This window comes from Callithrix jacchus, chromosome 1, assembly GCF_049354715.1.
Source record: "Callithrix jacchus isolate 240 chromosome 1, calJac240_pri, whole genome shotgun sequence".
Taxonomy (NCBI): domain Eukaryota; kingdom Metazoa; phylum Chordata; class Mammalia; order Primates; family Cebidae; genus Callithrix; species Callithrix jacchus.
The window spans coordinates 139,973,777-139,995,171 of NC_133502.1; the positions used below are offsets into that span (position 1 = coordinate 139,973,777).

The 21,395-nt window shown below is 40.7% G+C and overlaps 1 long non-coding RNA gene across 3 annotated transcripts in view; it reads right to left on the minus strand.

Annotated features, from left to right (window-relative positions):
• The window catches only part of LOC103793528 (uncharacterized), an 84,792-nt gene that overhangs the window by 17,586 nt on the left and 45,811 nt on the right, over nt 1-21,395 (minus strand). For all 3 annotated transcript variants that reach the window (XR_004745711.3, XR_013534704.1, XR_004745708.3), the window contains exon 3: nt 16,529-16,620. This is a non-coding gene — a long non-coding RNA (uncharacterized LOC103793528). The remainder of the gene's footprint in view (nt 1-16,528; nt 16,621-21,395) is intronic.

The window sequence follows — 21,395 nt, forward strand, 5'->3', positions numbered from 1 at the left end:
ACCGTAGAACAACTGCAAAAGGTGAAACATATATATAACGGGAATATCAGAAGGAGAATAAAGAGAGGAAGGAACAGAAGCAATACTTGAAGGAATAATAACTGAGAATGTTAGACACCAAACCACAAATTCAGGAACCTCAGAGATACCTTAGAGAAGACCAAGCTGAATAAGTACCAAAAAAAAATTTATGTTTTATGCATAGGCCTATACTCTTCAAACTGCAGAAGATCAAAGGTAAGAAAAACCAAAGGTAAGAAAAAAGTTGAAAGAAGCCAAAGGAAAAAAATCCTTACCTATAGAGAAGTAAAGATAAGAATTATATCCAATTTCTCAGAAACCATGCAAGCATAAAAAGAGTGACGTGAAATATTTTAAGTGTTGGGAAGAAAAAAACACCTACTAGCCTAGAATCCTTCATCCTGTGAAATTATCCTTCAGAAGTGAAGAAGAAATAAAAACTTTCTCAGATTAAAAAAAAAAAAACAAAAACGGCTGTGTGTGGCAGCTCATGCCTGTAATCCCAGCACTTTGGAGGCTGATGTAAGAGGATCACTTGAGGCCAGGAATTTGAGATCAGCCTGGGAAACACAGTGAGACTCTGTCTCTACAAAAAATTTTTTAAATTAGCCAGGAGTGGTGGTACTCAACTACAATCCCAGATACTCAAGAGGCTGAGATGGGAGAATACCTTGAGCTCACAAGGTTGAGGTTTCAGTGAGCTATAATTGTGCCACTGCATTCCAGCCTGAGTGACAGAGCAGAATGTTGTCAAGAAATAAGAAAGAAAGGGAAGAAAGGAGAGGAGAAGGGAGGAGAGGAAAGGAGAGGGGAGGGAAGGGGAAGAGAGGAGATGGGTGGAGAGGAGAGAGGAGGAGAGGGGAGAAAAAAATGAGGGAATTTATAGCCAGTAGACCTGCCTTACAAGACATATTTTTAAAAGTTCATCCGAGGGAAGAAAAATGATAGGAGTAAAACTAGGAACTGCATAAACAAAACAAGAGTATTAGAGAAGGAATAAAGTAAAATAAAAATGTTCTTTTTTTTATGCTTAATTGACCTAACCGATAACAGTTTGTTCAAAATAATAACAGGAACAATGCACTTGATGATTAGATATTATGTTTAAATAAAGTAAATGACAGCAATGGGATAAGAGGAATCAATTAGGAATATTTTATTATATCATAAGGTACTTGTACTACCTGTGAAGTCGTATAGCATTATTTGAAAGTAGACCTGGATCCATTGTATATTTTTATATTGCAAATTCCAAGGCAACTACTGAAAGAAGTAGTTTCTTTATATGCTAAGAAAAGAAAGAAAATAGAATCATGTAAAATGCTGAATTAAAACCACAAATGGCAGAAAAAAAGAGTAGAAGACAAAATAGGAGAAAAGAATGAACAAGGGCAATTAATAGCAAGCCATAACAAATATGGTTGATATTAATCCAACAATATCAATAATTATTACTTTAAACATCAGGAGTTGAAATACAGCAATTAAAAGAGATTATCAAAGTAGATTAAAAACAAGATCCAACATTATATTATCTACAAGAAACCCACTTAAATATAAAAATACCTATAATTGAAAGTAAAGGGATAGAGAAAGATGTATCATGCTAACTAATCAAAAGAAAACTGGAGTAGCTATATTAATTTCAGACAGAGCAGACTCTAGAGTGGGGATAATGATCAGGGATAAAGAGGGTGCTGTGGACTGAACTCAACTCCCCAAAATATATATGTTGAAGTCTTAACCCCTAGTGTGACTGTATTTAGAGATAAGGCCTATAAATGAGATAATTAACGCTAAATGAGGTCTTAAGGAAGGGTCCCTGTTTTACTGGAATAAGTATCTTTATAAGAAGAGACACCAGAGAGCTCATTCTCTCTCTACACACACACCAAGAAGAGGTCGTGTCAGCACGCAGCAAGATGGCAGCCATCCAGCCAAAAAGAGAGGCCTCACCTGAAATGTATTATACTGGTACCCTGATCAGTCTTCCAGCCTCCAGAACTGTGAGAAAATAAATGTGTGTTGTTTCAGCCACACGGTCCATATGGGCATTTTGTTATTTGTTTTTGTTTTTGTTGAGACAGGCTCTCAACAAAACAGGTTCTCATCACTCAGGCTAGAGTACAGTGGCTCAACCACAGCTCACTGTAGCCTCAAATTCCTGGGCTCAAGTAGTCCTCCCATCTTGGCCTCCTAAGTAATGGAACTACAGACACATGCCACCACACCCAGCTAATTTTTTATCTTTTTGAAGAGGCAGGGTATCACTATGTTGCCAAGGTTTGTCTCAAACTCCTGGCCTCAAGTGAACCCCTCTTCTTGACCTCCCAAAGTGCTGGGATTACAGGTGTGAGCCACTGTCCCCACCCTTAAGATATTTTGTTAACACAGCCTGAGCTGACTAAGACAAAGGGGCATTATATAATGATAAAGGGGTGAATTCTCCAGGAATACAGAATAATCCTTAATGTGTGTCTACCTAAAAACAGAACATCAAAACACATGAGGTAAAAACATCACACTGCAAGGAGAAACAGATAAATCCATGACTAAGTTGGATACTTCAACACCCCTCTATCAGAAAATGGGCAGATTCAGAAAGCAGAAAATCAATAAAGACACAGCTGAACTCAACAACACCATTATTAAAGTGGATATAATGAATATCCGTAGACTACTTCATCCAACAACAGAATATTCATTCTTCTTAAGCTCACATGGAAGATACACCAAGATATACCATACTGTGGACCATAAAACACACCTTAAATTTTAAAGAACAGAAATCATACAATGTATGCTTTTAAACTAAAATGGAATTAAACTAGAAAACAATGATAGAAAGCTGGAGAATCCCCAAATACTTGGAGATTAAGCAACACACTTCCAAATAATGCATGGGTCAAAGAATAAATCTCAAGAGAAATTTAAAAATACTTGGAACTAAGTGAAATATAAAATAAAACATATCAAAATTTGTGATATGCAATGAAAGCAGCACTTAGAGGAAAATTTATAGCATTGAATGCATATATTAGAAATGAAAAGGCCGGGTGCAGTGGCTCACGCCTGTAATCCCAGCACTTTGGGAGGCCGAGGCTGGTGGATCACGAGGTCAAGAGATCGAGACCATCCTAGTCAACATGGTGAAACCCAGTCTCTACTAAAAATACAAAAAATTAATTGGGCATGGTGGTGCGTGCCTGTAATTCCAGCTACTCAGGAAGCTGAGGCAGGAGAATTGCCTGAACCCAGGAGGCAGAGGTTGCGGTGAGCCGAGATCGCACCATTGCACTCCAGTCTGGGTAACAAGAGCAAAACTCCGTCTAAAAAAAAAAAAAGAAAAAGAAAGTAGATCTAAAATCAATAATCAAGCGTACAGCTTAGGAAACGGGAAAAAAAAGAGCAAATTAAATCCAAAGAAATAATAAAAATTGGAGCAGAAATCAATAACACTGAAAACAGGAAATCAATAGCTGTTCTCAACAAAACCAAAAGCTATTTCCCTGAAAAGATAAAAATTAATAAGCCTCTAGCCAGGCTAAGAAAAAGAGGTAACACGAACTACTAATATCAAAAATTATTTCTGCTGTCTTGTAACTTCTAAAGTTTAACAGGCCAGGCTCTTGTCATCAGGCCAGCAGAAAGAACTGTAGAAAGTTAAGGGTTTTGGTTGTCAATTTGATATATATAGATCCCTCTTCATTTTTGTTGCTTGTGAATTTTGTCCCCAGAGATTTGCTCATTTGACATGAGATAATTATGATATTTATGTAATCCTGTTTTTATCATGCAGTTCAAGTTTTATAATTGTCCTTTTAAATATTATGCCTACTGAATCTGTTTCTTTCTGAAAGAGGGCACTAAGTGTCCTAATGTAAATTTATTAATTACTTCTGTGCTCCTTCAGATTTAATGCATTAAATTTCTCAGCTATCTTGTACTTCCTAAAAGAAAAAAAAAAGACAGGATATCAGTACAGATCCCATGGACACTGAAATGATAATAAAGGAATATTACGAACAACTCTATGCCCACAAATTTGATAACCTAGATGAAATGGGCTAATTATTTTAAAGACGCAATTCTCCAAAACTTACACAAGAAGAAACAGACAATCTGAATAGACCTATATCTATTAAAGAAATTAAATCAATTTTAATAACCTTCCAAGACAAAAAGCACAAGGCCCAGATGGGTTCACTGGTGAATTATTGCAAATATTTAAGGAAGAAATTATACTAATTCTCTATAATCTCTTTCAGAAGACAGAAGAAGAGGGATTATTTCCTAATTCATTGTATTAATATAAGGCCAGCATCACCCTAATTGCAAAACCAGAAAAAGACTTTAGAATAAAACTATAGATCAATATCTCTCATGAACATAGATGCAATCCTCAACAAAATATTAACAAATCAAATCCAACAAGTACAAAAAGAATTACATATCACAACCAAGTGGCATTTATCCTAGGTATGCAAGGCTAGTGCAATGTTTGAAAATTAAATAATGTAATCCATCATATATCAATAGGCTAACGGAGAAAAATCACATATCATATCAACAGGTCCAAAAAAAAAAACATTTGACAAAATCCAATATCCATTCATGATCTTTAAAAAACTCTCAGAAAATAGCAATAGAGGATAACTTCATCAACTTGGTAAAGAAAGAACATTTACAAAAAACCTACAGCTAACATCATAATGGTAAGAAACTAAAAGCTTTCCCACAAAATACTGGAACAAGGCAATGATATTCCCTCTCACTACTTCTTTTCAACATCAAACATGAGATCTTAGCTAACGCAGTAAGACAAGAAAACAAAAGTGTACACATTGGGACAGAAGAAATAAAACTGCCTTCGTTTACATGACATAGACATTATTGTCTACATAGACATTCTGAAATAACTGATTTTTCAAACTAATAAACAATTATAGAAAAATTGCAGGATACAAGGCTAACATACAAAAGCCAATCACTTTTCTATATATCAGCAATAAACAACTTAAAAATACAATATCATTTCTATTAGCACCACCCCAAAGATGAAATACTTTAGATATAAACCCAATAAAATTTATACAAGATCTACATGAGGAAAACTACAAAACTCTGGTGAAAGAAATCAAAAGACTAAATAAATGTAGAGATATTCCATGTTTATGGAGAAGGAGTCTCAATACTGTCAAGATGTCAGTTCTTTCCAACTTAATCTATTGATTCAATGCAATCCCAATCAACATCTCGTCAAGTTATTTTATTTGGAGAGACAAGAGAACTAGAACAGCCGAAAAATTAATTGAAAAAAAAGAACAAAGTTTGGACTGACACTTCTCAACTTCAAGACTTACTATAAAGCTACAGTAACCAAGACAGTGTATTACTGACAAAAAAAAAAAAAAAACAGTAAATAGATCAATGAAACAGAATAGAGAGCCCAGAAACAGACTGACATAAATATATCAATTGATCTTTCACAAAGCAGCAAAGGCAGTACAATGGATAAAGCTTTTTACTATATGAAACAACTGGACATCTACATCCAAAATAAATGAATCTAGATATAGACTTTATACCCTTCACAAAAATTAACTCAAAATTCAGATCATGGGCTTAATGTAAAGCACAAAACTACAAAACTCCTAAATTACCGAGATATAGTTATGACTTTTTAGATATAACACCAGAGGCATGATCTATGAAAGAAATAATTGATAAGCTGGAATTCATTGAAAGTAAAAACTTCCATTCTGCTAAAGACAGTATCAAGATAATTAGAATACTAGCTACAGATCAGCAGAAAATGTTTGCAACAGACAGATATGATAAAAAGTTGTTATCCAAAATATGCCAAGAACTCTTAAAACTCAACATAAGAAAATGAAGAACCCAATTTAAAAATCAGCAGAAGATCTGAACAGCCATATTACCAAAGAAGATATACAGATAGAAAAAGAGCACAAGAAAAGATATCCTGCTTCGTATGTCATCAGAAAACTACAAATTGAAACAATGAGATACCACCACACACCTATTAGAATGGCCAGAATCCAGAACCCTGACAACACCAAATGCTGTGGAGCAACAGGAACTCTTTAATCATGGCTGGTAGGAATGCAGAATGGTACAGCCACTTTGCAAAACATTTTGACAGCCTCTTACCAAACTAAATATACTTTTATCATACAGCTCAGCAATTGCAATCCTTAGTATTTACCCTAATGAGTTGAAAACTTATGTCCACACAAAATTCTGCAGATGGATGTTTATAGCAACTTTATTCATAATTGCCAAAACTTGGAAGCAACCAACCAAGATGTCCTTCAATAAGTGAATGGATAAATACTGTGGGACCCAGACAATGGAATATTTACAAAGCTAAAAAGAAAACAGCTATCAAGCCATGAGAAGGCATGGAGGAAACCTAGATACATATTATTATAGCCTTTTCAGATATATAGTTAGATCTGTATAATTCCAACTATATAATATGGAAAAGGCAAAACTATGCAGACAATAAAAAGTCAGTGATTACTAGAGGTTGCTAAGAGGAGTGGGAATGCATAGAAAGGGCACAGAGGATTTTTAAGGCAGTGACTCTATTCTGTACGATACTATAATGGCGAATACATGTCCTTATACATGTGTCAAAACCCATAGAATGTACAACACCAAGAGTGAACCCTAATGTAAACAATGGACTTTGGGTGATAATGATGTATCAATGTCAGTTCATCAATTATAACAAATGTCCCACTCTGGTAGGGGATGTTGATAGTGGGAAAGGCTGTGCATTTGGGGGCAGACAGTGGGACAAGGAAGATACGGGAACTCTGTATTTTCTGCTCACTTTTGCTATGAACCTAAAACTGTTGTAAAAAATAAAGTCTATTTAAAGGGAAAAAGAAAAAGAAAACATCATTGATTTTAGCTGAATGGAGGTTATTACAAAGTATTTCTGCCCTCTGAAAGCTAATAAGAATACAAGCTCTAGAAAGGATGTCCTACATAACAGAATCTTAAACTCCATGAAAATATATGCAAATGTATGAGCGTGTGTGTGTGTGTGTGTGTGTGTGTGTGTGTTTCTTTTCTTTTTTTTTTGAGACAGGAGTTTCTCTCTTGTTACCCAGGCTGGAGTGCAATGATGTGATCTCGGCTCACCACAACCTCCGCCTCCTGGGTTCAAGTGATTCTCCTGCCTCAGCCTTCTGCGTAGCTGGGATTACAAGTATAGGCCACCACGCCCCATTAATTTTGTATTTTTAGTAGAGACTGGGTTTCTCCATGTTGGTCAGGCTGGTCTCAAACTCCTGACTTCAGGTGATCCGCCCGCATTGGCCTCCCAAAGTGTTGGGATTACAGGCATTTGAGCCACCACACCCAGCTGTGTGCATGTCTTCAAACATGCCTTTCTTCCCCTGGGAGTAATTTCAAACCTTTCATTATGATTCTTAGTGCTTAATCACTATCCCTTCCCAACATTTTAAGGATCTCAGGCCTACAACAATCAATTCTGACTATCTGTTTCTGACATCTTTCATTTTTTTCCCAGTGGCTGATACACAGTCAACTAATGTTGCAGTAGCAAGATCCCTCCCCAGCTTCACAAAAGAGATGCAACTTGTAGGCTGCCTACCATGTTTGGATGTCAGCTGATTACCCATGACTGATGATCAGCTAATATCCCTTCACAGGAGAAACTGCCATGTGCTCCATGTCCAGAGGTGCAGAGGAAACACACTACAACACTCAGAAATAGAATCTTCTCAGACACAGACATGGTCAGTTGAAGGACATACCCAGCCCCCAGGAGAAAAGAGAGGGCAGGGGAAAATGTATAGCATATACTCATAATTACCAACATGGTTACAGCTATTCCTGTCTCTCCTTCAACTGCTTGACTTTTCCATCTGAAGGCTAACCTGAAACTATTTGGAAAAAAAAAAACAGTCCAGGAATGGTGGCTCACACCTGTAATCCCAGCACTTTGGGAGGCTTAGGCGGGCGGATAAGTTCGAGATCAGCCTGACCAATATGGTGAAAGCCTGTTTCCACTAAAGATACAAAAAATTAGCTGGGTATGATGCCGCATGCCTGTAATCCCAACTACTCAGAAGGCTGAGGCAGGAGAATTGCTTGAACCCGGGAGGCAGAGGTTGCAGTGAGCCAAGATCGCACCATTGCCCTCCAGCCTGGGTGACAAGAGCAAGACTTCATCTCAAAAAAGAAACAAACCCAGATTCTTCAATGTACTTAGGTGGTTTCCTCTTCCCGCTATAAAGCAAATACAAATTATAAGAAAATTCTTCACTTACAATACAGATTATAAGTGAAGTCTGAAATTTTAGTGCACTCAGCTGGGCGTGGTGGCTCACGCCTATAATCCTAGGACTTTGGGAGGCCAAGGTGGGCTGTTTCTTGAGGTCAGGAGTTCAACCAACCTGGCCAACAGGGTGAAAGCCTGTCTCTACTAAAAATACAAAATTTAGCCAGGTGTGGTGGCACATGCTTGTAGCCCCAGATACTTAGGAAGCTGAGGCAGGAGAATTGCTTGAACCTGGGAGGCAGAGGTTGCAGTGAGCTGAGATTGTATCACTGCACTACAGACTGGGCAACAGAGTGAGACTGGTCTCAAAAAAAAAAAAAAAGAAAATTCTGAGGGAAAATCTATTTTCTCCCACTCTCTCCCTTGGAGAAGACATCCACTCTTCCTCATCTGGTCACCAGCCTGCCCACCCCACAGCTCCAAGTCAACAGTTCCATCATTTGCTTTTGTAATCAGATTTGACATGTCGACTGTCTTCTTGTCTTTGACTTTCTCACTCTTCACACCTCCTTATCTGGCCAGTCCCCAGGTCCTCTCAGTTTTCCCATAGCCACAATTATCACTGATTATTCCTTTGTTCCAGCCCTGGCATGGCCCAGAGGACTCAACATGATAATGTCAATGACATTTTCTACACCCATTAGTTTATCCTATCACTTTTCCTGACAATAACTACTTCTCTTTTATTCAAAAATATTAAGTCCTTATTGTGTACCTCATTGGGGTATAAGAACTTTAACACAACTTCATGAGATAAGTGTCATCTTCCTTCTTACAGAGCAGACTACTGAAGCTCTCTTCACATAAATTCTAAGCTGCTATGATCACCAAAGATAAGATGATGAGAAAAAGAAGTGTACAGATTGTATTGAAGGCACCCGTCTTGAGTGTCCTTACATCCTGCCTACATGCTGAGGTAGGAAACCTGAGTGGCCACACAGAACTCCTGCCCCATGATAACTGTCCAGTACTGACGCAGTTAGACAGACAAGGCATATACCCTGGCAAAGGTAGAGCACAGCCGAGAAGTCCATTTGACTTTGTCTTGGGACAGGCCTCCCAAGGATTGGCAAACCCTCTCTCTACTTTGACCTGTAGTCTATAACTGAGGAGTTAGAGCTCTTTCATTGTTTCTTAAAACTTGAAAGAAATGGTACATTCTTCTAAGTAAAACCACATTGGTCAAAGTACATATGCCCTTTCCTGGCATTATCCCTCCTCCCTGGGGTAACAAGGGTTTATTCCTACTTATCTGAGCCTCTGATTGGCAGTAATATAGACTTCCAATTAATAAAAGATTAAGAAATATGTTAAGCATACTTAATAATACAATTTTACAGGTGAAAAAACCTCTCAAAAAAAAATTCACAAGGTCCTTCATAGTGACAAGAGGTAAAATCATTGGCCTCGATCTTTTCTTGCCATTTTATGTACTGATCCTTGTCAATATCAGCTTCACAATCAGCACAGCCATGCTAGTGCCTTCTGTTTGGCCTGACTAGGTGTTAGGCTGACCCCTCTACAGCCTGCCCTTTGGGTGCTGGTGTTACCAGCGAGCAATGCTAGCACAGCCAGACCACTGGCCCTGTGTGGTCAGCACTCCCAGCTGTGGCCCCTGCTACAAAGACCTCAGGACAACAGCCAAACCTGTGGCCCAAGGGACAGTGAAAACGGGAGTTCAGCACACCTACATCTGCCACTGTTGGGGCACAGAGAACAATACCCCCAAGTACAGCACTGTGGCATGCTGAATACTTTTGGATTAAAGGAAATTGGAAGACCTTAGAAGCTGTCACTTAGAAGCTCTCCTTGAGCCCCTTCCTCACCACCATCAAGCACAGAGAGGGGTTCTCTCTGGAGGTTCCCTTGTCTGACTGGGGAAAACTTCTTCCAAAATAAATGCAAGAAAACCAAATACCACATGTTCTCACTTACAAGTAGTGGCTAAATGATAAAAAGTTATGAACACAAAGAATGAAACAACAGACACTGGGGTCTACATGAGGGTGGAGGGTGGGAGGTGGGAGAGAAGCAGAAAAGATAGTAATTGAGTACTGGGCTTAGTACCTCGGTGATGAAATAATCTGTACGACAAACCCTGTGACATGAGTGTACCCGTTTAACAAACCTTCACTTGTATCTCCTTTTAGGATGAACCCAAAGGATAAAAAAAAAAAAAAAAAAAAAAAAACAGGCCAGGCACAGTGGCTCATGCCTGTAATCCCAGCACTTTGGGAGGCTGAGGCGGGTGGATCAATTGAGGCCAGGAGTTCAAGACAAGCCTGGCCAGCATGGCAAAACCCTGTCTCTACTAACAATACAAAAATTAGCCAGGCATGGTGGCACAAGCTTGTGATCCCAGCTACTTGGGAGGCAGGAGAATCACTTGAACTCAGGAGGTGAAGGCTGCTGTGAACAGAGATGGCACCCTGCACTCCAGCCTGGGTGACAGTGCAAGACTCTGTCTCAAAAAATAATAATAACAAAACAAAACAAAAACAAAAGAAATGCAATTGTCTTAAGACTTCCTTCCCAGAAATCACATCAAAATAACAAGAAAAGATTAACTACTGGAGAAGAGAAGAGACTAAAAGTCGTCACCATGCCCAGAGAGACTTCCATCTATTCTTCTGAAGGCAGCTCTGAGAGATTACTGAAAAGATTTCACATGCACAATAAGACAACCTTTGCTCTTGGTGCCCCAAACCTTCCCATAACTTGTTGTATTCCACTTTCAAAGGGGATCATTTACAAACTACTGTCTGCTCTTTGGGCTCATTCAATTCCCCTGGAAACGACTCACTATGCCTCAAAATTGTTTATACCTCCATTTCCCTGTCCCTCATGAAGAGGGTGCTATTTAAGCCTCAGTTGTCTGGCCCTTTGTTGAGTTTCAGATTTGTGGGACTCCTGTGTCCACGTGCATGTTAATAAATTTGTATGCTTTTTCTCCTGTTAATCTCTTGTATTTATTTAGCAGATTTGAACCTGTGGGGGCATGGAGGGTATTTTTGTTCCTACACCTGTTTCATAAAGTAAAAAACAAACCAGTAGACTGTTTAGGCCTTAAAAGTTGTCCTTCCAAGGACTGAAGTGAGCGAATTTGCACCGTGGCAAGGAGAGACAAATAGCATGGCACTCACCTAAGAAACATAAAATACTTTACACAAACAAAACAGTCATGCAGGATAGAAGTGCCGGTCACAAGTTACACCATTTAAAATTGTCATGGTAAAAATTCATTCAATACAAAAATTATCTTTTGATTGGCCACAAGGCACTGGGTATACCAAGGTGATTAAGACACAGTCCTCGCTCTCCAGATGTCTAAAATCTAAATAAAGAATGATTGGTAAGCATGCACATGACTATCAGGTGAGAGGACTGAGGTGCTCCTAAGAAGTCACTTGGGTCCACTGGCCCAGCACAGCAAAGCCAAACACTGCCATTGGACTACAGTGAGAGAAATAAGGCATTTATTGCAGGGTGCCAAGCAAGAAGAATCAGGTAGCTAAATGCTTAAGAATGAAACTTTCAGAGGGCTTACAGGTAAAGGTGTTAAAAGGCAAAGAGGAAGAGGGTTCAGGCAGAGTCATAAATTCACACGTGAAGGCTATACATTGGTGTGACCTCAAAAGGCAGGACATCTTGAAGCAGAGACCAACAGGTCAGAAGTGGATTCAAAGATGTTCTGACTTGCAATTGGTTCAGGAGGCAAAACTTTGTCTAAAATTCTGGGATCAGCAAAAAAGAATGTTAGCTCTGGCTCATAGGCATGGCCTCCTCCAGGCCCCTCAGGAAGAAATTTAGACCAAAGAATGGTGGTCAGAGTTCAGTCTCAGCTCCCCCTTGCCTGAGGTCTACAGAACAGTGAATTTGTTTAATGGGTGTCCAGGTTTCTGAAACACAATTCAGGAACATTTGTTATCTTTAGTTTCTGTGGGAACCAAACATTTCATCACTCGAATTTCCATGGCTACTGTTTTAAGCTATGATTACCTCCTTGCTTATCAAGTTCTCATTTGCTTCTCAAAGCTAGCTAGGTGCCTGAAATTTCTCTTGAAGGAACTCAAGATTTTTATTTCCATGCTTGGCAAGGAGCAGGGTGGGTTGACGGGTGGGGAGCTGCAGGTCCCTAAGAGGGGTCCCTGCTTTATCTCAGTATCACCAGGGTTAATGAAGGAGCTGGTGTTTGAGAGCATGAGCTGGGGAGAGCATGGTGAATTAGAAAAGAAAAGCCAACATGTGAATCCCAGGAAGCAGGGGAGGTGTTCTGGGAATAGTGAGCCATTCGGGTCCCTGGGTACACGTTGAGCAGCAACAAAAGAGGATGGAGAGGAACTCCTTGGAGCCCCAGCTTAGAGAAGCAGGGACTCTGCTGTCACAGAGTGTGCCTTCCCAGGGCCACACTGCTTAGTTTCAAATCCCCACTCTGCCTCTTGCTAGCTTTATAGCCTTAAGAGTAACTTCTATGTACCTCAGTCTCTTCAGCTGCAAAATAGGGTAATAATGCCTGCATCATAGGGTTGTAAGAATGAAATGGATTAATATGTGAAAAGTGTTTAGAACCATGCATGGCATGTAGTAAATGCACTGTGAGAGACGGCCACCAAGATCATACCAAGTAGGATTCAAGAGGTAAGGATGAAGCATTTGTTCAGTTTGGAGAGAAAGCCAGGGAAGCTTTCAGAGCTGGGACAGGAAAAAATTGGAACTGGACTTTCAGACAATGAGTCTGGCAGGAGGTAAGGAAGGGAATGAAATGGGAATGGCAGTTGGGAATTGGAGAAGTGAATCCACTTCTGACCTGTTGGTCTCTGCTTCAAGATGTCCTGCCTTTTGAGGTCACACCAATGTATAGCCTTCACGTGTGAATTTATGACTCTGCCTGAACCCTCTTCCTCTTTGCCTTTTAACACCTTTACCTGTAAGCCCTCTGAAAGTTTCATTCTTAAGCATTTAGCTACCTGATTCTTCTTGCTTGGCACCCATAGCTCCAGGCTATGGCAGAAGGAGTTCTCCCCCTGAAGATAACGTGGGCAGCTTCCAAGAGCTTCTCAGCATTCAGATGCCTGCATCCCTTAAGGCTCCTACTCCACACTCAAACCACCTGATTAGAACGTAAAGGATCATGAAAGTGGTTTAATATCTGTGACAGGAAAAGCTTCTCTCCAAAGGGTGGAAAGCAACTCTTGATATATCAAAAGGAAAACCGACCTCTAAAAGCTTCCAGTTTTCTTTCTGTATCCCGAACTAAGACTGAAAGAAAGCTAAGGATGTCTTCTTTAAAAGGACACACTGGTCTTCACAAAGAGAGAACAGACATTTCCCTCTTGGGATGGTGTTGAGCATTACTTTAAAATTCCCTTCTAAAGGCTTGTCCCAAAACCTATGTTCTTATTGTGTGCTACTTCCATAAGGTAAAGTAACCGTGATCCTTCTTAAAATGCAAAATATCACCTGACCCATACACATTTAATATGGCAACATGAGTAATGTATTCCATTAACCAGAAGCTAGTCACTAATGAGGCCCCACAGGACAGCTGGATTTGACTGGGACCCCGGAGGAAGAATTGGTCTAGAGCTCTGAAGCAGATGTTGGCATGGGTGAGGATCCAAGCGAAAGCACAGGACAGGGAGAATGTGAGAAGGAAGCCACATAAAGGAAGCAGATGCAGAAGGAACAAAGTGGCTTAGGGAATGAATTTGCCAATCACAAAATTTTGTTGTAAACCAGCCCTGCCCTAACATGTTTGATGAAACTTACATCTGCCACCAAAATGGAAAACAGTCCTCAGTGCCACCTAACGCTCTCTCCTCTTGGCTGCATGTACACCCCTGCCAGGGACCACTACTCATTCATTTTCCCCAGGAAAAAGGAAAATGAGAGAATCTTTACAGTTTTTACAGTTTTAATCATCAGTGGTTTCAGATGGTCTGAAGGGAGCAGGTGTTGCCCCTTCCATGCAGCCCAAAGACGCCATGAAAATGCCAAAGTCTAGGCTCCCTGCATTTTAGGAGAAGAGTGTGACAGCCTGATACATGGCCAGAACAAGTCAAAACGCAGGTACAGAACAAATATATGACTTTAAGCTGAGCTACAGAGCAGTTCATTGTTAATGACTCCAGAAATTAATCAAAAGAGCTTCTCTCTGGTCCTATAATAGGGACAGCAGTGCCACAGACCTTTTTGTAGGGTGCAGCAAACTTCTTTCCTTCCAGCCAATAGGTGACCATTTCCCTTTTCCCAGGGGAGGAAAACCACAAGTGTTTAATTAGGGGAGAAATAGCCAGTTCAGCCAGAAAGGGAGTCATCTGGAGATAGACTCACCTACTCATTGGACATGACAGGGCACATTCTCAAGTCTGCCTAGGGAACCCTGGGGTCCTGAGGGACTGGAATCCCTGAGAGACAGCTCTTAAATTAGTTTCCCATTTGCTGCTGAGTGCACACCCTGCATTCAGGGCAGAGACCACTGCTTCATGGCACCTGGAGACACAGGCAGTCTAATGAGTCACAGTCACCGGCTCATACTCACCTATGCTGCCATGCTAACAAATCCCACGTGTACTGCTAAGCTGGGAGGGGTGACACAAACTTGGGCGCTGCAGCTACTTAGCTCTTCCGACAAAGCTAAAAGAGTATAATGACCCAGTAACTCTGAAGAACAACATCTTTTCAGGACAGTTACTAAACAGGCATCTCCCCACATGAAAAATTAGTGCCCTTCCAACGACTGTGGATAGTCACAGCCTCCTCCTAGCACAGGGGTCAGAATTTCTGCCTCTCATTTACATGGAAACTGGCATTTGAAAGCTATCACTCCAGATTCATTTTGACACACTCTGCAAGAAAAGCATTATCTGCTTGTATTTGCTGACCAGATCCAAACAAATTAATTGTGATTCATTTCAGTTGGGGAACACTCATGCTGCCAGAGCCCTGTGCAAAACAAATTTCAGAGTTAACAGTGTGGTGCTTTTCCTGGGATTTTCTATGTAGGTTACCATGGTATTCTCTCTGAACATATTTCATATTTAAAATATACAAAAATACCACAGAAACTATTTGGGCAATGTCTGGAGGGAACCGCCCACAACTAATGCACATGCATCTCACATTATTTTACAGCTGGTTGGATTGCCTTCCAGCAGAACTCGTTTATTTAGTCTTTTTCTAAGTCACACAATTATTATTTCTGTGACTTTCCATCTGAGGAAACTGGAGCAGAGTGAAGTGGTCCAGTCACACCACAGCTAGTGTGAGCTGAGAAAGAATCAGGCTCTGGTGGCAGGAGAGCCAGGACTGCATCTGCCCCATGGATGGATCAAGGACAAGGGGTCTGAAAATCTCTCCCACCTTCAGCTCACATTCGCCCCACCTTCTGTTCCAGATGTAATGAATTTCAATTACTTTCACATAGTTAATTTCATTGCCTTTTCTAGGAATTGATTCTCTTTTAAAATAACGATGCCTTACATGGGAAACAACCTGGAGTACCTCACTGGGAAGAGTTCATAAATGAATCTCTTCTATTATAGGAAGAATGTCAAGCACTGGGAGAAGATTGGGTTGAGTGGCTGGAAACGAGAAGGATGCTGAAATTAGGGGGAAGAATTTGGAAAGAGAATGTGTAAAAACCAAAGACATATTTTGCCTGTTGCACAGTTTTTCCAAGGATTATTGTCCCTTTCTCTCTTTTCTCTTCCTTGTCCTTAAGATGGAACATTTTTAGAGATGTCCCATCTGCTCATAAAGGTCTGGGGATGGAAATATATATATTCTTTATGAGCCAAAACAAACATGTGCAATTCTTTAGCAGATGTATATCCAAACCTTACATAGGTTAATATTTTTGCATGGGTCTCCCTATGTTGCCCAGCTTGGTCTCAAACTTCTGGCTCAAGCAATCCTTCTGATCAGCCTCTGGAGTAGTCAAAATCAAAGAATTTCCAGTTTTGTTTGGGATTTTTTCACCTGCCGCAGAGACAAAATATGCAATGCTGCAAATGTTTCTCATGAGTTTACTGGGCGCAGCGACTCTTATAGGAAGAATGTCAAGCACTGGGAGAAGACTTGACATTAGGACTTGAATGGTCAGAGTTCCCTTGTCGTGCTTCTCTCCCATGCCTGCATCCACACATACAGGTAACCAATATCTACCTTGACTTGCACATTCCTAAGACATGCCAGTATGTAGTCTCCAATTTGCTCCAGGATTTGATATGCACTTGAACTGCAGTGGATTTTCAGAGCTAGAGAACAGAAGAGGAAATAACCCAGTTACATAAGTCCAGACAGTATCCTTTGCTTTGCCTTGCCCTGAAAAACTGAGCAACTCTGAAACATGACCAAGAAAATTCAACTTCAAGAATCTCACCTAGTGAAGAGGCACCTCAGAGCACATCCCAGCAGACATCCCCCAAGTGCTTCACATATAATAATAAGCTGCACCTGATTAGCTTTTCCCATCAAAATTATGTGGTGGGGGCTGCTGACCTGGGGAAAAAAATCTTGTATATTCTAGAGCAAAGTTGGTGTGTACTCTTTTTGGAGAGTTTTTCAGGGATATCTGCACATTCTTACCACATACCTGAGATAAAAGTGGTCAGAGCAAGATAAAGTTCTGAAGTCCCTGAAAACCCTGCACTCTCACTCTACCCGTTTCTTAGAGCAAGATGGTGGGTCTGCCTTCTCAGGTGCATCCCACATCACGACCTTTTTTTTTTTTTGAGATGGAGTCTCGCTCTGTTGCCCAGGCTGGAGTGCAGTGGTGCCATCTCGACTCACTGCAACCTCTGCTTCCCAGGTTCAAACAATTCTCCTGCCTCAGCCTCTGAGTACCTGGGATTACAGATGCACACCACCATGCCTAGCTAATTTTTTTTGTATTTTTTAGTAGAGGTGGGGGTTTCCCCATATTGACCAAGCTGGTCTCAAACTCCTGACCTTGTGATCTGCCCATCTTGGCTTCCCAAAGTACTGGGATTACAGGTGTGAGCCACCATGCCCAGCCCACATCATGATTTTTGCCACAGCCATGCCCTCAACTGTATTATCATTGAGTTAACATCTTTGGTTAAATGAGCTCATTTAATCTTTTTAATAAAGAGTAGGAAAGCTTAGAGAGTCAAAAGCATCCTACTACCAAAATAATTCCCATTTTTCCCTGACAATCAGAAGTGCTGAAAGAAAACAGAAAAACATATAACTTTCTCCTGATGTGACTTAATGATAAGCTCTTGTCTCTTGACCATCTAAAATCACCTACTAGCTGATCCAAAGGTAGTGAGTTATCTCAATCGATTGTTCAGTCAGTTACAGATCAAACTCCTTGTTCTACGCTTTCCCCTCTTGTCATTACTGCACTTGACTAGTCTAAGAATAAATATTAATAAGTAAATAAATAAAATCACCTAGTAGTATGACCTCATGTTTGGGGGTGAGGTGCTTTAGGAAAAGCCCAAGCTCCCTCTCCCACACCTGCACATGCATACGCATGCACACATCCACACCCCACCTTCCACACACGTATCACCACAAAGAACCTCTGATCCTTCATCAAGTGTCCCATGGGCCATAGCCTTCAGCAGAGATTGAGACCTTGGATGGTTAAACCAAAAGAATTAAGTCTAGATGTGATGTGGTACCCTTTCTGGATCTCTTCCAGATTGCCCCTCCTTTACTTCTTCCTACTCGCCTGTGTGGCCAGATAGCCCAGAAGCTGCCTCCCACCTTTGGGGCCCCAGCTCCCACACTCAGGCTTCAGAAATAAACAAAATTGGGGGATCCAGAGGAGGCATGGAGAGAACTGCTGAAGGTAGCCTGTTTGGGGCCTCCAAGAAAAGAATTCTGAGCTCTACATAGGTCTTTTTGGACCTTCCTTCATCCAGAGCCTCAGGATCCTGGAGAGAAGGAAAGGGGCCCAGAAGGTCTCACCATGCCTCTGCCTCATCTAAGCCTTGAGCTTCGGGGCAGAGGAATTTCTCTTGCTCAGACGTGGTACTGCTCAGTCAGCAGGATCTGAATGTTATTTCCTCCGACAGTCAACCCTAAACCTTATTAACAAGTGATAACACTGAGTGGCCAACCCTGTGTTTTTGTTACCCTGCCCACCTAATTAAGCTTCATTAAGCTGGAAAGAGGCAAAATTTGGATAATGCCAACCAGAATAATTGTTCCCTGAATAACTATATTAATTATATAAGCCAATCGTGACTGAACAGAAATAATGGAGAGTATATTACTTCTGATAAGGCAAGTAAAAATAAATTTGAAGAGCACTTACCATTTATTAAATTTTTATACTAAAAATTCTCTTTTGAAGCCCCATAAAGACATATTTTCTACTAATAGTTATTACCATTTGTTGGCCCTGACTATATACCAAGAACTGGGCTAAGATTCTAATAAGTACTATGCCATTTAATCCTTATAGCTTCCCTAAGAGGTAGCCAAACTCACCCCCATTGTATGTGTTAGGTAGCCAAGGATAAGGGAGGTGAAATACATGCCAAGGAGAACACAACTTTACAGTGGCTCACGCCTATAATCCCAGCACTTTGGGAGGCCGAGGCGGGTGGATCACGAGGTCAGGAGATCGAGACCATCCTGGTCAACAACCTGTCTCTACTAAAAATACAAAAAAATTAGCTGGGCATGGTGGTGCACGCCTGTAGTCCCAGCTACTTGGGAGGCTGAGGCAGGAGAATTGCTTGAACCCAGGAGGTGGAGGTTGTGGTGAGCTGAGATCGTGCCATTGCACTCCAGCCTGGGTAACAACAGCGAAACTCCGTCTCAAAAAAAAAGAAAAAAATAACCCAACTTTATAAAATGCAGAGCCAGGATCCCAAATCCCATACCTCAAACACTTTAATAATATCACCCTAGATCCTAAACTACCTCCCCTCATACAGGTGAATCATGGAAAGCAGAAAATAAGTGAGTTAAATACCATTGTCTATAGAACAGAGGGTACATTTTCCTTAAAGAGAGCCCTTATTTTGAGCTTTTACCAACCCAGTCAAGGTTTGGAGAAAAGGCTTTTTGTTGAAATCTAATCTTTTGCTACTTGAGTCCTTTAGGTAAAGAGCCTCCATTAATGAATGAAAGTGGTTTTTAAAAGGTCATGGCTTAGGACCTTTGAGTATTTTTTGTTTGTTTTAAGTAACACATATAACCTGGTTGGTAATGCATCATAACCAAAAGTCCAGATGGAAATTTTCCACTTGGTGGTTGGCTTTTGAAAGATGGCCTTAATGTTCCCTTCAGCATGATAAACCTTAGACAGCTTTCTCTGCCGTCCCTTTCTTAGGGCATTTATTTGAGAAAACTTGCAATTGTAAATTATTTCTGATCCTTTAAGATGTACATCTTCTCCCACACTCTTGCCACTTTTATAACCCAGGAATATCTTTCTTAAGGCTCTGGGAGATATCCCTTTGAAATGTAATTATCAAGAAAGACAGTGCCCCTATCTCTCAGACTTTGTAGGAGACTAAGAACCTAACTTCAATAAAGACCAACTAGCAAACACTGATGGCCTAATTACATTGACCAGCCTACTCCCTAACATACTCTAGTACTTTTTCACTAGCTCACCCAGAGCTTTAAAACTGCTCCCTTTCTTGTTTTAGTGGAGTTGAGTTCAATCCCTCTCCTCTATTGCAATCATCTTGAATAGCCTTCCTTGACTGTCTAACTCCATCTGGTGCAATTTTTCTTTGATGTTTTTGATTTACTGTAACCCAGGCCAACATATCTTCTCACTACTGGTGATGACTCTGTGCTTGCAGCAACCCAGGGACCACAGATGCTCTTATAAGATGATGAGGTGGAAATGAGTACTTGGGGATTTGTGGGTCATTTCTGATCCATGTCTTCTACTCCCCTGTGATAAGCTAGGAGGGAGGCTATTGGGAAATCATCTCAATATTGGCAAAAATCACCATATTCAGCCTGGCTCGGACCTCCACCTCTACCTGTGCCCCTATCATCACGGCTACTCTCCACTTGTTGGAGCATCACTTAGGTTCACATGAGTTTCTTCAGGGAAGCAAACACCCACTGAACTGAACTCAAGTAGAACACACCTGGAAATGCTGGGAATGTGATGGTTAATATTAAGTGTCAACTTTATTGGATAGAAGGATGCAAAGTATTGTTTCTGGGTATATCTGGGTGTTGCCAGAAGAGATTAACATTTGAGTCAGTGGACTGGGAGAGGAAGACTCACCCTCAGGAAGACTCACCCACACTGTGGGTGGCCACTATCCAATCAGCTGCCAGTAAAGCTAGAAAAAAGCAGGTAGAAGGTAGAAGAAACTGTCTAGCTGGGTCTTCCAGCCTTCTTCATCTTTCTCCCGTGCTGGATGCTTCCTGCTCTCGAACATCAGACTCCAAGTTCTTTGGCTTTTGGAGTCTTGGACTTACACCAGTGGTTTGTCAGGGGCTCTCAGGCCTTTTGCCACAGACTGAAGGCTGCACTGTCAGCTTCCCTACTTTTGAGACTCAGACTGAGCCACTACTGGCTTCCTTGCTTCTCAACTTGCAGGTGGCCTATCGTGGAACTTCACCTTGTGATCATGTGAGTCAATTCTGCTTGACAAACTCTCTTTCATATATACATATATTCTATTAGTTCCTCTAGGGAACCCTGATTGCTACAGGGACCCCACTATCTTTAAGTCCATGAAGAGTGTGCAGATCACAAACAACTCACTGAAACAATTATATTTCCCAAAAAAGAATTATGTGTAAATATCCTTATATAACCAGCTGGATTTCTGTCGTGAACCTTTGGTCCAGATTTTATATTGATTATTCGCTGCTTTATTAACAATCTGCTTAGAGATTGGAAGAGATTGTTCATGAAATGCTCTATAGGAAGTTGTATTATTGAAGAAATACTTAGAAATTCCAAGAGTGCAGTCTCAGGGAGAAAGTAGAGGTGAAAATATCTGAGTAACACCACAGAGACATGAGAGAAGAGCCAATAAAATACCTACTAGGCTTATGATGAAAGCAGAAA